We start from the raw sequence: 17168 nt of genomic DNA, 5'->3' as shown, positions 1-17168 counted from the left end.
TTATGTGGAACGAGTCATTTTACATTCACACCGCAAATTAATTTGTACGTATGGTTACATTCTGAGCATTTCTAAGTTTTTTTTTCCAAAAAGAAAAAAGATATACAGGCGTGAGCCAGTAATTCCTAACCACGACCTTTTACGCGTGACAGTAATAGAAATTCTTCTGCGGAACAGAAAGAGTCGTGAAGGAGAAACTTTCTCAGTTTGTTTTCAAATTTTACTTTGCAGTCAATCAGACATTTTATGTCACGGGGTAAGAGATCAAAAATTTCTATTGCAGTACTATGCGCCCCTTTTTGTCCTACAGACAGCCTTTGTGTGGAATAATGAATGTTATTTTTCCTTCTGGTATCGTAATTATGTACCTCATTCTTCCTTTTGAACTGTAGTGATTTATTTAAAACAAACATATGAAGAAATAAATATTCTGTGAAGCAGTAATCCTTATTGAGAGACGATTGCCAGTTTTCGCACTATAGAGATATCATGTCTAAGTCGTTTTGCAATTGGTTTTGATCGTCTGATGACTTAAAAAGTTGGGAAATGGGCAGCATCATCTCCAAACAGTCTAAAAGGGCTGCTCAGATTATCTCCTCAATCGTTTATGTATATTAGGGGCAGCAGAGCCTATATGAGTTCGCTGGCGAATGCCGAACTTCTATTTTATTCAATGATTTTCCGTCGATTACTACGTAGTGTGTCCTCTCTGACAGGGAATCAGGAATCCAGTCGCACAACTGAAGCGATACTCCATAAGCACGCAACTGTATTAGAAGCCTCTTGTGAGTAACGATGTCAAAATCCTTCTGGAAATCTGGAAATATGGCATCAATTTGAGATCCCCTTTCGATGACACCCATTACTTCGTGCAAATGAAAAACCATTTATGTTTCATTAGAACGATATTTTGTGAATCACTGTTGGCTGTATTTCGACAGAGCGTTACGTTCGAGGTAATTCACGATGTTCGGGCACAGTACATGTTCCTAAATTTTACTTCGAATCGACTTGTTCAATGATAGGTAAGCGGAAACGATAATTTAAATCGCACTACCCTCCATTAATAAAAAACCTATGATTTAAAAGGCAAATTAGTTGTCTAACAAAAATATAGCTTAATGCACGTAATCCGTGTATAACGTGTTAGAAAGTCTTATAGAATACATTATTTCTTACGACATGTGCAGGGAAAACGTGTGTTTCAGGACACCATGGTGAAATACTCAACTTATCGAGCATTATCTACATGAGACAAAGCACTTGGCGTGGCAGCTTCGTAGGAGGATGTATGATTTGTACTACTCAGGTATTTCAGTAATTACAAGATTTATAAAATTTACATTTCTCCAACACAAACTGCCTCAGACAACCAGTGATAAACCGTCTAGATGCCAGGTTTGCAAAATCAAATTATCTTGAACATAGCTGCTATGTCAAAGACCCAGACATTTCTAAAAAATACGCGCTTGTAAGAACTTACGTATTGCGTTCGCAGAAACGACAGTCTATTTGATGCCTCTGTTTTTGGTGCCAAGGATTATCAGAATCAGATGCTTGTTGGAACTTTACCTTCTGGCTGCCACCGTTGCTAGATGCTCCTCCAGTTTTCACAGTTTTCTAATGATTTTGGTGAACGAGGACAGAAATATTCGTGTTGCTTGCCATTCGACTCGCCTCTTACAGTTGCTCGGCAACGGCGTGGGCCACTGAATGATCCGCTGCATTGTTGAAAACTGCTTCACATCTCGATTGCTGTTGTTAACTTTAAGAGGATATGCGGAAAATAATCACCGCAGAATTAAAGAAACAATCCAGCGAGAACAGCAAGAGCGTAACTGGGCCTTAGCGTCCGGGGTGGAGTCCCAGAGGACAAGATATCCCTGGCGCTCGAAGGGTAGAAAGGAAAAACGTAGGGAAAAATTAAAAATGCGAACGAAAGGTGAAGAAAATGGTAAAATTTATCCACAAATACTTTTCGCTGTGTGAAAATAATCAAAGACTGTTTTGGAAATACTTCTGAGGTTATCAACATAGAAGCGTTTACCAACTTCACACAGAGCAAAGATCAATTCCGATCACAAATTAATTTGATCTACAGAACGAAATGGACAAGACGCGTGCAAGGCTATGACGGAGCATTCATCATGAGAGGTGAGTGCAGCAAAGAAGTGTGTCACAATTCGAATCTAGTCCTTATAAGCGTTGCAGAGGCTATGTTACTAATCAAAAAGCAGCAAATATTCCGGAACAACTAAGAACAACTACAGATTTTTTGGTCGAAGCATGATATACTGGCAAGAGACGATGTATGGTTGATGTTTCTGTCTAGTTGCCAATTGAGGGGGGGGGGGGCATAAAGGAGGGGTAGGAGGATCACTTTAGGTATTTGAACCTGGGTACACAAGACTGTAATCATGCCCCTGGTTTTGAAACAGTTTGTCGCCACATTCCAAACGGTGGACCCAGCACCTTTGTCGTGATTCATTAAAGATGGGATCCGATCAAGCCATACTGCAGTCGCTTTTGCCATTTCTTAAAAATATTCCATGACTCAACAAAGTGCTTTGGACTAGACCCGCTCTACTAGAATTGGGCTGTGGCCGAGCGGTTCTAGGTGATTCAGTCCGGAACCGCGCTGCTGCCACGGTCACAGGATCGAATCCTACGTCAGGCATGGATGTGTGTGATGTTCTTAGGTTAGTTAGGTTTAAACAGTTCTAAGTCTAGGGGACTGATGACCTCAGATGTTAAGTCCCATAGTCTTTAGAGCCATTTGAACCATTTGCAATAGAATTGGCATGGATCTGGGTTCACTGTTTCACTGTCCCCCTTCGACTATGTTTTGACGAGTACAGCCGAGGGCGTTGATTCCTGTGACATTGCTGAACAATGGGCGAGCTGGTAGAGTTCACCAGTCAGACGCGTGCTCTTACTTCCATTGGCACTGACTAGAAGGTGAAAGTCAGTTTACCCGTCTCACAAGGAACTCCTTAAGTGCGAGGTCGCTCGTTCAATCTTTAGTGACGCTCATTTGAAAGTGTTGTGTTATCAATTATGACAGGAAAAATATTAGCTGGTAATGACTCGCCATATGCATCAAGAGACAGACAGAAAATGAAAAAATTGAAATTTGTGGTAAGGTCTTATGGGACCAAACTGCTGAGGTCATCGGTCCCTAAGCTTACGCACTACTTAATCTAACTTAAATTAACTTATGCTAAGGACGACACATATATCCATGCCCGAGGGAGGACACGAACCTTCGACGGGGGAACACAGAAAATGAGTGCCCGGGAGGTGCACAGATCAACCTTCTAAGGGACGTAAGTATTACACTTCACAAAATGGAAATCGTCTACATTCAATAAATGTTGAGAACAAACCATTAACTTGCACCATGAATACCGAATTAAAAATGACGCCGGCCGCGGTGGTCATGCGGTTCTAGGCGCTCAGTCCGGAACCGCAGGTTCGAATCCCGCCTCGGGCATGGATGTGTGTTGTGTCCTTAGGTTAGTTAGGTTTAAGTAAATCTAAGTTCTAGGGGACTGATGACCACAGATGTTAAGTCCCATAGTGCTCAGAGCCATTTGAACCATTTTTTAAAAAATGATGCGCCTCAGTGATCACAGAGGTTCGCACCATCAACATCGAAGGCAAACTCCTTGGGAGTTACAAACCGAACAGGTCGTTCAGGTGTGTCTCCGCTCTTAAAGAATGCATATTCACTCTTGTTGGTGTAACGGGGTCATGAGAGCTGATGAAACGTGATGGCTTGCAGCCGAATGCGAAACAATCTGTCGTGGAGCTTATCGTGGAACTGGCTATCATTTAAGGCGTAGCTGCAGTTAGTGCGATAATATGTTTTATAGGCACGGAAAAAGCAAACATCCAGCGACTGAATTTGTCCATTGGTTCCAGGTGGTAGGGACCGCTATGTCACACACTTGTCAGGATGGGTAGTTTGTTCTAAAGCAGTATGATTTTTATATGCAGACCAGGAATCAAGCAGAGGCAAGTTATTTTTATCACCTATTGGCCAAAAACACTGCTCGTACTGTGACGTAAATATTTCCTACTGTCCTTGCAAGATGACGCACACGTTACAGAATCGTAGGTGGCAGACCACCTTCAATTTCAGGCAGCACAAAAAATAATTTAACAGTCGGCATAATTGTATACGATTGTGTTAAGGCACTTGATGTTGGTTAATTTTGACACAACTCTCTTGGTATCTCTAATTCCCGTGGTTCCTCCCACACCCATTTCCCCTTCAAATCCCGATTAGTCGGTGTTGAAAACAAATTCTTTACTGAGCGATGGGATAAGTTTGTTTATCTCATCTATAAATTTTTGGGGGCCGATTCCACAGTTTGCTGTGCGTCGTCAAATTGACGCATCGTTTGAAATTTCGCTATCGTACGTCTTCCAATTCTGTAGTACTGTTTGAAATTATGAAACCATCCACTGCTCCACTTGAAATCACTGTAATTTACGTCGCGCGCAGTTTGATGTGCATAACGTAGTAGGTCACTGTCATGCACATTCTACAAATTATTACGAGCATCCTTGAAACGTGCAAACACCAGTTTTTTCAACAAGGCTCCTTGTCCCCCCTTTGAATGTTCGTATTTTTTCTTACGCACTACACCATCATATTGATAAAGACTTATTCGAAATCTGTTCATAATCGTTTCTTCTTTTAGGATGCTACGCATGACCTTCCATATACATAATTATGTTTAGCACTCGCTCCTAGGACAACAATTTAACTGTAGCCGTGGTTTGTATCTTCCTGCCCGACAAGGATGATGAACTACATGGCTCAACATCTATTTCGATATCTCTTTCACCTGTTAAGCACGTATCGTCATCATTGTGCTCCTCATGTAAAATGTCAGCACAGTCAAGTGCATGCAACAGCACACATTCCACCGACTCATCTTGCAGAAACACTAGTGTTTCATCTCTAACTTCTTCCTCACTCTGCGAAATTCTTTGAGTTACTTTCTGTCAGACAAAATGTCAACTTTAGAAACTTTTCTCATATATATAATGCTATATTTGCTTTTTTATCGTTGCCATTGCTTTGCTTTGTATCAAAAGCACTAGCACTGAGCACTGTTGTTACTCGTCGACTAAGCTGTTCAACTAAGCTCCGTAGCCTCATGCTGTGCTCACCGTTGCGTACCTCCATACCTACAGTCCCGCATCCTGTTGCCTTTAGCAGGCAATATTGTGGTCGCATGGTAGACGATATGTGAGGCGTCGAATGCCGTAAATATCATTGGCCTTTTGCGACCTCGCACTCAAGGTTCAAATGGTTCAAATGGCTCTGAGCACTATGCGACTTAACTTCTGAGGTCATCAGTCGCCTAGAACTTAGAACTAATTAAACCTAACTAACCTAAGGACACCACACACATCCATGCCCGGGGCAGGATTCGAACCTGCGACCGTAGCAGTCGCGCGGTTCGCACTCAAGGGATTCCTTGTCAGTGCTGTACGCAATGCTTCGTTTACAGTGTGATTGCAAAGAATATGAGGGACAGAGGCACGATATTTGTAACCACTTTTCCATGCCCCGTGCAACAACGGCAGCATCCAGCACCACCTGACGGCGACATTTGGAACTAATTGTAAAGCTTCTGTATCCGACTTTTCGCCATTTCCAATAAAGAGACCCCTCGTTGCGACCATCCATCGTTCGCCTTTCCCGAGTTATTTCATTTTAAACTTTGGGAGTCTTTTATTAAACACTCGCCACAATTCGGCATTATAGGACACAGTATCGTGTTAGGACATGGCAGTCACGCTGAAGCGAAATAGTGCGCTACCTCCCACATGGGCGGGTTTGAGCGGGTATATGAGTAGCAACGAAGACATAACACTTTCACATACAGCATCTTCCTTCATGAAACAGGTAAACCGTAAGAGTGGACAATACACGAATGAGTGATCTGAAGGGAATATTCCGCACACAGAAAACTGACTCTACTCTCGACATTTATACCTCCAATCACAAATATAATACGGGAGCCGCCTTGTGGTGTGTGGCGGAGGATACTTTGTGTATCACTGTCACTTCTCCGCTTCCCCCATTTCTCCAGTCGCGAATGGTCTGCGGCAAGAAAGACTGTTGGTAACCCCCGTGTGAGTTCGAATCCCTCCAATTTTATCGTCAGTGTCCTTTCGCGAGATATTTGTAGGAGGAAACGTGATATTTTTTGGCTCGACTCAGCACGTACGCGCTCTGAATTTTAACACCAAACCACACCGTGATGATGGACACCTCCCTCTTAGTGTCTGCCACTGGAGTTGGTTGTGCATCTACCTGACGCTTCTTAAACTAACTTATGCTAAGAACAATACTCGCACCCATCACTCCCTTATCTGCGATTAGTTTTATCTGGTCGTTCCACTTTAAATCACTCAGTACGGGTAATCTTAGATATGACTAAATGAACTTGTAACGAAACGGGCTTCTCTTCTTTATATCTTCTCTGTTTCCTCTGTCACCCCTATCTGGTAGAGATCTCAGACTGAGGAGCAATATTCAAGTACTGGTCGAACGAGGGTTTTGGAACCAACCTCCTTTGTGGGAGGACAACACTTCCTAAGGAATCTTCCAATAAATCTCTGTCTGGCACTGCCTTATCCAAAATGTGTGTGAATTTCTAAGGGAGCAAACTGCTTGGGTCATCGGTCCCTAGACTTTCACACTACTTAAGCTAACTGATGCTAGGAACAACACGCGATTAGTTTTATGTGGTCGTTCCACTTTAAATCACCCAGTACGGGTAATCTTAGATATGACTAAATGAACTTGTAACGAAACGGGCTTCTCTTCTTTATATCTTCTCTGTTTCCTCTGTCACCCCTATCTGGTAGAGATCTCAGACTGAGGAGCAATATTCAAGTACTGGTCGAACGAGGGTTTTGGAACCAACCTCCTTTGTGGGAGGACAACACTTCCTAAGGAATCTTCCAATAAATCTCTGTCTGGCACTGCCTTATCCAAAATGTGTGTGAATTTCTAAGGGAGCAAACTGCTTGGGTCATCGGTCCCTAGACTTTCACACTACTTAAGCTAAATGATGCTAGGAACAACACGCGATTAGTTTTATGTGGTCGTTCCACTTTAAATCACCCAGTACGGGTAATCTTAGATATGACTAAATGAACTTGTAACGAAACGGGCTGCTCTTCCTTATATCTTCTCTGTTTCCTCTGTCAACCCTATCTGGTAGAGATCTCAGACTGAGGAGCAATATTCAAATACTGGTCGAACGAGGGTTTTGGAACCAACCTCCTTTGTGGGAGGACAACACTTCCTAAGGAATCTTCCAATAAATCTCTGTCTGGCACTGCCTTATCCAAAATGTGTGTGAATTTCTAAGGGAGCAAACTGCTTGGGTCATCGGTCCCTAGACTTTCACACTACTTAAGCTAACTGATGCTAGGAACAACACGCGATTAGTTTTATGTGGTCGTTCCACTTTAAATCACCCAGTACGGGTAATCTTAGATATGACTAAATGAACTTGTAACGAAACGGGCTTCTCTTCTTTATATCTTCTCTGTTTCCTCTGTCACCCCTATCTGGTAGAGATCTCAGACTGAGGAGCAATATTCAAGTACTGGTCGAACGAGGGTTTTGGAACCAACCTCCTTTGTGGGAGGACAACACTTCCTAAGGAATCTTCCAATAAATCTCTGTCTGGCACTGCCTTATCCAAAATGTGTGTGAAGTTCTAAGGGAGCAAACTGCTTGGGTCATCGGTCCCTAGACTTTCACACTACTTAAGCTAAATGATGCTAGGAACAACACGCGATTAGTTTTATGTGGTCGTTCCACTTTAAATCACTCAGTACGGGTAATCTTAGATATGACTAAATGAACTTGTAACGAAACGGGCTGCTCTTCCTTATATCTTCTCTGTTTCCTCTGTCAACCCTATCTGGTAGAGATCTCAGACTGAGGAGCAATATTCAAATACTGGTCGAACGAGGGTTTTGGAACCAACCTCCTTTGTGGGAGGACAACACTTCCTAAGGAATCTTCCAATAAATCTCTGTCTGGCACTGCCTTATCCAAAATGTGTGTGAATTTCTAAGGGAGCAAACTGCTTGGGTCATCGGTCCCTAGACTTTCACACTACTTAAACTAACTGATGCTAGGAGCAACACGCCCACCCATCACTGCCTTATCTGCTGTTAGGTTTATGTGGTCGTTCCACTTTAAATTACTCCGTACGCATAATCTTAGATATTTAACGGATGTGACTGCTTCCGATGACTGTTATCCAATCGCGTAATCATGCAATAATGGGCCTTTCTGCCTCTTTATGCACCGTGTGTGTTATATTTAATTGCAATGGTCAACTGCCAAACCTACACCAAACGTCGCTCTCCTGAAGGTCTTCCTTCATTTCGCTAGAATTTCCTAGCGTCGCAACCGCTATGTATACGACAGCATCATTCCATGAAAAGCTTCATGGAACTTCCGATGTTATCCATTAGGTCATACAGGGCGTGAATAGATTGTCTTTGGAGACTTCTTTTAGACAAGTTTCTTACCCCAAAACCAGAATAAATGTGTAACGAACATAGGCTCTAAAATGCCTACCTTAAGGGCTAGTAGCACTTTTTCATCTTCGACACTGTGAAACATATCTGTTCTTCTGCAAACTCTTTGCTTTCCGTAATTTAGGAGGAGGTAGCGTGGATAAAAACAAGAAAAAAAGTCCAGTAAATATAGTCTATAAAGTGCATTCCTTTAAAGCTATTAGCACTTCTTTAATAGAAAAGATGAGTTTCGCAGTAACGAGGACGAACAGTTCTCATAGCTCGTAAGGTATGCATTCGAAGATGATCAAGTGCTCATAGCGCTTAAGAGATGCATATTTGAAGCCATGTTTACAGGACTTCTTTTTCTTGTTTTGGTGAAAGGGACCTTTCCTCGAAGCCTGTAATGGGAATTCAGTTAAACCATGTATACTGACCCGAAAAATATTTACAATATGACGACGCGGGATTGACTCTTGTTGACGACAATCAAAGAAACTGGTGGAAATGGCCACCGTTGACGTCGACTCAGCACTGTACTAGATTACCAAGCTGTGACACAAGCGCAGCACTTCTGCCCGAGGGATAGAAACAGCGTTTTCGGCGTTCTGCTTTAGCGCTTCCAGTGTGTGAGGATTATTTGAGTACAGCTGACCTTTCAATTTGCCCCACAAGTAAGAAACAAAGAGGGGTAGGAGGGGGAAGGGGGAGGAAGAGAACGTCAGGCGATGGGAGTGGCCAGATGAGTGCATAGCCTCTCCTGATAGTCCTCTCCTCACCAAACACCACATGCGCTCCGGACACGGTTGACAGAGTTGTGTCTAATGTTACTCCCTCTTGCTGAAAACACCCACACAGTTGTTCACCTTCTGTGACTTGGTCCTCAGACTGATTAAACAGTTTCTAGACATACTCGTCAGCATTAGCGGTGTGGTGAACGACGCTTGTTACGTTTCGGACACCAGACATAGTGCAGCAAACACCAATCTTGAGATTATGCAACGGCTCTTCAGAGAACTGACGGGGATTTACTGATGCATAATGGAGCATGTTCCGTGAGCACAAATAGCCTGACAGACTAAAACAGGTCACATCCGAAGCACTGAAAAACTGAGAATCCAGAAGTCCCGATTCCACTTCCCTCAGAAACTAACGGGAGAATGCACCAAGCGAAAGTTGGTTTGGGGTCTTTAACTCATTAACACCATTAAATTTGTAACAATACAGATGTAGATTCTCTCTGATAAATTTTCGACATGATGTGTCTCTTAACCCCCACTTGCACAGGCAAACGGCGTTCACTTTTCGTCGGACTTTGTTGCAGACTTTCCTTCATTAGAGTAATATTTTCTGGTCTTCGAACTCTTTTTTTTAACAGCTAGAGAGTCCGTTTGGCGCTATTTTGCCACTAATTTTTACTTAGTAAACTTTGAAGGAGGTTTAGCCAACATACTACCAGTCAAACTCTTGCACAAGCAGTTCCGCACACGCTTCCCACGAATCGTGAATCGCATAACACTCGATAACGTACATGCGCGCTTGTATCATGTGCACCATTTTGAGTTACATTCGTCCAGTCACTAAACAGCCTGTCTGCTCCTCTCACTCACTCAACAGAAATGACACAGTGAAGTAGGGCCTACTTGGAACAAAGCATGCGGGAGAGGCACATGCGCGGAGAAGTGGCAGCAACCGATTGGTGTATCGAAAACACCGCTTCCAGCCTTTTCTGTGACGGCTATCGCCATACGGGCCCAATAAGTTGCGTGATGTCATGGGACGCCATCAGGAACGCACCGCGATCATACAGGTCTCCCAGATTTACAGCTATGAACCAAAACATTACACGATTGCCTGCTTACTGGCATGTTGGCCCACCTCTGAAATGCAATGTAGAAGATATGAAGGTAGTATCTGTTCCCGAAAGAACAGATACAATTCATGACCGTGCAGCTTCTCTAGAATTAAATGATAGTTAAATCGACACCCTAGCTGCAAACAGGCGTTGATATACATCACTGGGGACAATTGATTTAACTATCGATTTGATTATCATTTCATTCTAGAGAAGCTGCACGGTCATCAATGGTACCTGTTCTTTCGGGAACAGATACTACCTTAATATATAGTTAAAACATGGCTACTCGCCCTCGACCTTCTTGTGCGAACACACACGCTATGCCCCAGCTAATACGGGACATGGTTGATTAATCTGCCACGAGTAATGAGTCTGATGGGCAAACATCTATTAGGCGCACTGCGTCTGTAGTGGTGTGAACATGTTGGGAATGCGGGTCTCACGGGGAGCGTGCAAGGGATAAGACCCTGCAGGCGCTCTATCCTCTATGCCATCGGTGGCTCAGATGGAATAGAGCGTCTGCCATGTAAGTAGGAGATCCCGGGTTCAAGTCCCGGTCGGGGCACACGTTTTCAACATGTCCCCAATCAACGCCTGTTTGCAGCTAGGAGTCCATTTAATTATCATTTCAATGTAGAACAGTTTCGGGTGCGTACAGTTTCGCGATGGGCGATTGCGTGTGTGAAGGCTTTGAGAAAGACGAGATTTTAGGTGACATGGAGTGGACAAGTAGGTTTGTGGAACTATGTGGCACCAGGTATCTACCCAAACGTCACACAGTTCCCGCAATTTATGGGCTGATGATTTGTGAACGTACAGCTGGAGCCCGATAGCATCCCAGATGTGTCCCATAGGGTTCAAATTGGGCTTATTCTGTAACTGAGGCATCAACCTGAGTTCAAAATCATGCAACTCAAAACCAATGTAGGACGATTCCAGACTTGTGACAATGGCAGTTATCCTATTGGAAGACGACATCGCCATCGAGGAAGACATGAAGCATCAAACGATGCTGGTTGTCCACAATACCACCGCTATAATGTTCACGTAGTCCACAGTTATCATGATGCCTACCAAAGATCCCATGGAAGCCCATGTGAATGTCCCCCTAAGGCACACACGGAGGTGACAAAATTCATGGAATGCATCGTAGTATAGTGTCGCACCTCCTTTTGATTCGCATACTGTAGCAACTCGACGTGACATTGACTCAACAAGTCTTTGGAAGTCCCCTGCAGAAGTACTGAGCCATGCTGCCTCTATAGCCGTCCATAATTGGGAGAGTTATGCCGGTGCAAGATTTTGTTCACGAACTCGTGGCCTATCGATTACGTCCCATAAATGTTGATGTGATTCATGTTGGCGATCTGGGTTGCCAAATTATTCGCTCGAATTGTCCATTGTTATCCATAAAAATTCCATCGTTGTTTGGAAACATGAAGCCCGTGAATGGTTGCAAATGGCCCCCAAGTAGCTGAACATAACGAATTCTATTCAGGATTGGACCAGAGGACCCATCCACTCCATGAAAACACAGCCCACATCATTATGCAGCCACCACCAGCTTGCACAGTGCCTTGTTGATAACTTCAGTCCATGGCTTCGCTTGATCTGCGCCACACTCGAACCACACCATCAGCTCTCACCTAATGACACAGAGACTCCTACGACCAGATCACAGTTTTCTACTTGGCTAGTGTCGAACCGAGGTGGTCACGAGCCCAGGAGAGGCGCTGCAGGTGATGATGTGTTGTTAGCAAAGGCACTTGCTTAGGTTGTCTGCTGCCGTAACCTATTAACCCTACATTTCGCCACACAATCCTAACCGATGCTTTCGTCGTAGGTCCCAAATTGATTTCTGCCGTTGTTTTACGCAGTGTTGTTTGCCTGTTAGTACTGACAACTCTACGCGAACGCCTCTGCTCTCGGTCTTTAGGTGAAGGCCGTCGGCCACTACGTTGTCCGTGGTGACAGGTAATGACAAACTTGGCAACTTCCGGTACACTCTTGAGACCGAGGATCTTGTAATATTGAATTTCCTAACGATTTCCGAAATGGAATGTCCCATGTGTCTAGCTCCAACTATCATTCCACGTTCAAAGTTTGTTAATTCCCGTTCTGAGGCCATAATCACGTCGGAAACCTTTTCACATGAATCGCCTGAGTACAAACGACAGCCCCGCCAATGCATTGCCCTTGTATACCTTGTGTACGCGATGATACTGTCGTCTGTATAGATGCATATCGCTATTCCGTGGCTTTTGTCACCTCAGCTGATATATATTTTTGAATTAGTTTTGAGTTTTTCTGGGAGTTACAATAGGCGTGGTAGAATGGAGATATATTTCACACACATTTGAACATTTTTTTTTAGAAATAAGATACATCTGGAAGTTAACAAAAGAAAGAGCCATTCCCAAAATTTATGAAAACATAAATCCTTCTGCAGACAAGCTTCCACTCCTTCCTTAACAAATGAGTTCCCATTGGATGAAATACCGTAACTGGGATGTTTTTACGCATCATAAAATGAGCAGCATAAGGATCGGTATTTGATGAGGTGGAGAAACTACATACTACACTTTCTCGCAGCCTTGTCAACATCTAGAACTTACGGTATCTGTGGCTTCTTAGCCCAAAATGATCAAGCGTCAGCCTATTAGCTTACTAAAAAGAGAGGAAAAATATCGGGTGATCAAGTGCACCTACTACCGGAGGGCCAGCTTTGTTCGTAATTATCGGATGGGAGCGAAAGTTGTTAGAGATGCTAATGAGTTAATCTGAAACCAATTTACACTGGAAAACAAATTAGTTTCAACTGTGACCACCAGGCGCACATCTGGCGCTGTACATTGTTTTTATGGCGTTATGACATCCACGCTGTCATCTGGCTACAAACAACATGACTGAACAGTACAGCTACCGGAAAGAGAGACCGAGCGCTGTTAATGAAATTGTTTTATTTGAGCGGCTGCAATCACAGAGCTGCAATGAGAGAACATTGCCGACTGAAACGTGGTGTCGTTAAGTGGTTTGAAGATGATGAGAATGAAACTGGAAATAACAGGTGATGTAGCACCTAGACGAGGAGCGCGTCGATCCCGGTGGAAATTATTGACGAGGTTGCTGTTACTGTAACTGATAATGCAGCACGTGTACCGGGTAGTCCTAATACTCGTGTAGTGTCATAATAACTGCCCATTTCATGGTCAACAGCACGGAAAATTTTGTGGTCTTTTTTACACTGGTACCCGTACAAGATCCGCATTGTGCACCAAATGAAACCTCAAGATCCGCAGCAACGTTCTGATTTTGCTCTTCAGTTTCTGGTACTGATCGAAGTTGATAGTATGTTGCGTGGAAATATTCTGTGGACGGACGAGGCACATTTTACACTGCAGGATGCAGTACATACACAGAACTGCCGAATCTGGGACACTGTTGACCGCGTGTTGTGCACGGAGAGAAATTGTACTCGCCGTATGTGACTTGTGGTATGGATTCACAAGCACCTTTATTCTCGGTCCGTTCTTCTTTGAAGAGAACACACCCACAAGGCCTGTCAGCTGTACCGTGACGCCGCACCTCCTTATATAACACATGATTCCTACTTCGCAAGCGTGACTGTGTGGAAATTGGTTCGGCGTATCGACAAGCCGCGGCACGGAGACGAAGACCGCAGGAGCAAAGAAGGCGGTGAGACGACGTCAGCCAATAGCCCGCTGACTAGGACCGCACCACGACAGGAGCACACTCAAGCCGGAGAGAATATAAGCGCCACTCCTGCCAGCCTCTAAATATGGTTCAAATAGCTCTGAGCACTATGGGACTTAACTTCTGAGGTCATCAGTCCCCTAGAACTACTTAAACCTCACTAACCTAAGGACATCACAAACATCCATGCCCGAGGCAGGATACGAACCTGCGACCGTAGCGGTCGCGCAGTTCCAGACGGTAGCGCCTAGAACCGCTCGGCGACTCCGGCCGGCCCTGCCAGTCTCTGCCGGACAGTATAAGCACAGTAGGAGATCGGCACTACGATAGCAGTGACGTGTGATCCATATCCATTTCTTGCATGTACATTGTATATAGCAAGGACTGTGACTTGTTTGCATGTCGCCCATCGCTTGTGACACCGTTGTAAATTCAAAGTTGAGTATTGTCAAACTTCATTATTGTAATAAAACTATTGATGTGATTTGCTTTAATTGTTGTATAGCATTCCGAGAACGCAGAATCCTACAGGCACGGTATAAGAGACGAGTGGGCAGGGCCAAACAGAAAAGAAACCACTGTTTTCATGCAAGACAGGCAACGCCTCATGTAGCTTCGCCTGCCATTCAGTGCTTAATCCAACCTACCACGAACGTGTTATCTTCAGAGATTTTCCAAATGTATGGTCTGCAAGATCACCTGATCTGAACCCATGTGACTTTTGGCTTTGAGGCTAACTCATTTACCAGGAACACGTTCGGCCTCTACCTGATCTGAAAGCCAGTATGCGTGAACACATTGGTGAGACTCCACCGGAAGTGCTGCGAGCAACTATTGGTTACCTCACTTTACGAATGAGGCATTTCGTCGACGTGTCCGGTGTTCATACAGAACAAATTGTATCAGCATCTGTTAGTAATAAAATTAGCAAAATGTCTTCCCCACTTGTTTGGCCTTTTCTGTCCACATCCCGTTGCTAATGCATTACATATGGAAACTTTTTATACGTCTTGTAAAGTGGCTATAATTTCGCACTTTGGAAGCACCCATTCACATACTTTGCCATGAATTACAACCACAATTCGGTATCATTTGATAGATTGTACATCGTATATATGAATATCTAAAGGAGACTAACATTGTCACGCACGCCTTGTAAATCATTGTTAACGCTTATTGCATGAAAGGTGACGGATTGTCTTTATAATCAGAATGGCGTAATGAATGATTGCCTATACTAGCAGAGGTTGGAACACCAGTGGAGATAAAACGGCAGGCACAACTCAAGCTCTGAGTGGAAGGCTCGCACAGGTGTTGGTCCTGCTTCAAACCGGAAGTAACTAGACGGATGTCATGGTACCTGAGCTCTGGAGCACAATAGGGTGACAGCCAGCTCCTATTGAAAGCACTTATCCTACCTATACTTAGGTCGAGACGTTATCTGAACTCCGTCCTTGTGGCTGGGAGTTCGCGTTTCTCGTCTGTAGAACACACAGAGGAGAAGTCAGCCAGTGGACCGCCTTCTGCCGTCCTAGTATTTGAAAAAGTTTATTTGTGGCTGGAGTTCTTCCATCGTTGCAGACGAGTACGAGAACCATCACTTCGACACACTGGACGCAGTACATACGGTGGTATCGCAACTTGCTTCGGCTTATTAGGGCTATAAAGCTAAACAGCTGTTATCATGTTATGTTATTTCCACTAAGGTTCCACACCACCGTAGATCATCTTTGAAAGTAGCGTCTTCTAGTGTTTGGTGTCAGTCACTTCGCGTTATTGATATTAGATCGCGCAGTCATAACAGGGGGCAGAGTTGGGCAATTGATTAATAATTTTAGTTTTGTACTTTAATCTATAATATAGATATATTTAACAACAATGTTTGTGATTTAGTAGTATTAGTTGCCTTCATCATTCATTTATGTTCAGATTGTAATTTATATGTTGAAAAGACCTATAAGAGATGCTAAGATCTGCTTAAGGGTGATAGTCAGACAGGGTCAAATCACCATTTTAGCGTTCATTATTTTCCGTTGCGCAAATTCATTAAACCCGCTTGGAGTAGCATCTTGGAGTCTTTCTTCCATTCACAGCGTCAGGTTTGCACCTGGTGGCTGCAGTTGGAACCAAATTGTTTTCCTTAGTCAACTGGTTGCGCTTTAACGGATTAGCATATCTCCCAAGTTTCACTCTCATGCGATATTTACAGCCCGCACTGGCCCTCTTTGAGTAGCTGCAGTTTAGTTGTAGCCAGCCGGTACATAGGGCATAAATATCGGTGGGATAGATGGCTTTGCTATGACTACACAGTCGAAATGTAATGGGTCTTACAGTGATCAGTCCAATATTTACGAAGATCATCGTCTGAGTTCCGCTTCAGTTACATTGAGCTTTTCGGAGCAGACCGAGATAATCCCTTGAAATAAGAGTCATGATAACACTGCCTGCAATGCATCAGGCTGTTGTAAAGAATACTTCTCTACTGGTCGTTTGTTATACCTGCTAGTAAAAGCGAAAAAATAAACGAAGTGAGTTAATCTGCCTTGAGTGCAGGAAACGATTAATCACGATAAGTCGTTGGCATTCTATCGCAGATTAGCTGGCTCGTATAATGGTGTGGTGTAAACTTTAACCACTGCTAAATATATGGTCGGCAGGCTAGGAGAAAGAGAGGATACACAGTAGAGATGTCTGACACGTTGGGCAGGGTTGCCTTGCCATTCAGTACACAGCTCGTACTGAGTGGCCGAGCGGTTCTAGGCGCTTCAGTCTGGAACCGCGCGACCGCTACGGTGGCAGGTTCGAATCCTGCCTCGGGCATGGATGTGTGTGATGTCCTTAGGTTACTTAGGTTTAGGTAGTTCTAAGTATTAGGGGACTGATGACCTCCGCTGTTATGTCCCATCGTACTCAGAGTCATTTGAACCATTTTGTAATGTTAAAAACGAGTGATCGCCTTATGACGATGGCGTGGGCCTCTAAATGTTTAGTGCATGGAATAAAATGTTAGTGACGCAAAATGCGC

General features: G+C 43.8%; 1 protein-coding gene and 1 non-coding gene across 2 annotated transcripts in view; one reads left to right on the top strand and one right to left on the bottom strand.

The window, feature by feature from the left end:
- The window catches only part of LOC126354033 (tRNA dimethylallyltransferase), a 1733584-nt gene that overhangs the window by 231943 nt on the left and 1484473 nt on the right, over positions 1-17168 (bottom strand). The gene's annotated exons all lie outside the window — the stretch shown is intronic.
- On the top strand, positions 10919-10994 carry Trnat-ugu (transfer RNA threonine (anticodon UGU)). Its single transcript has one exon. It is a non-coding gene; the product is annotated as a tRNA-Thr (tRNA).

The sequence above is a fragment of the Schistocerca gregaria genome, chromosome 3 (assembly GCF_023897955.1).
Source record: "Schistocerca gregaria isolate iqSchGreg1 chromosome 3, iqSchGreg1.2, whole genome shotgun sequence".
NCBI classification, from domain to species: Eukaryota; Metazoa; Arthropoda; class Insecta; order Orthoptera; family Acrididae; genus Schistocerca; species Schistocerca gregaria.
This window is presented reverse-complemented; position numbering and strand designations above follow the sequence as displayed.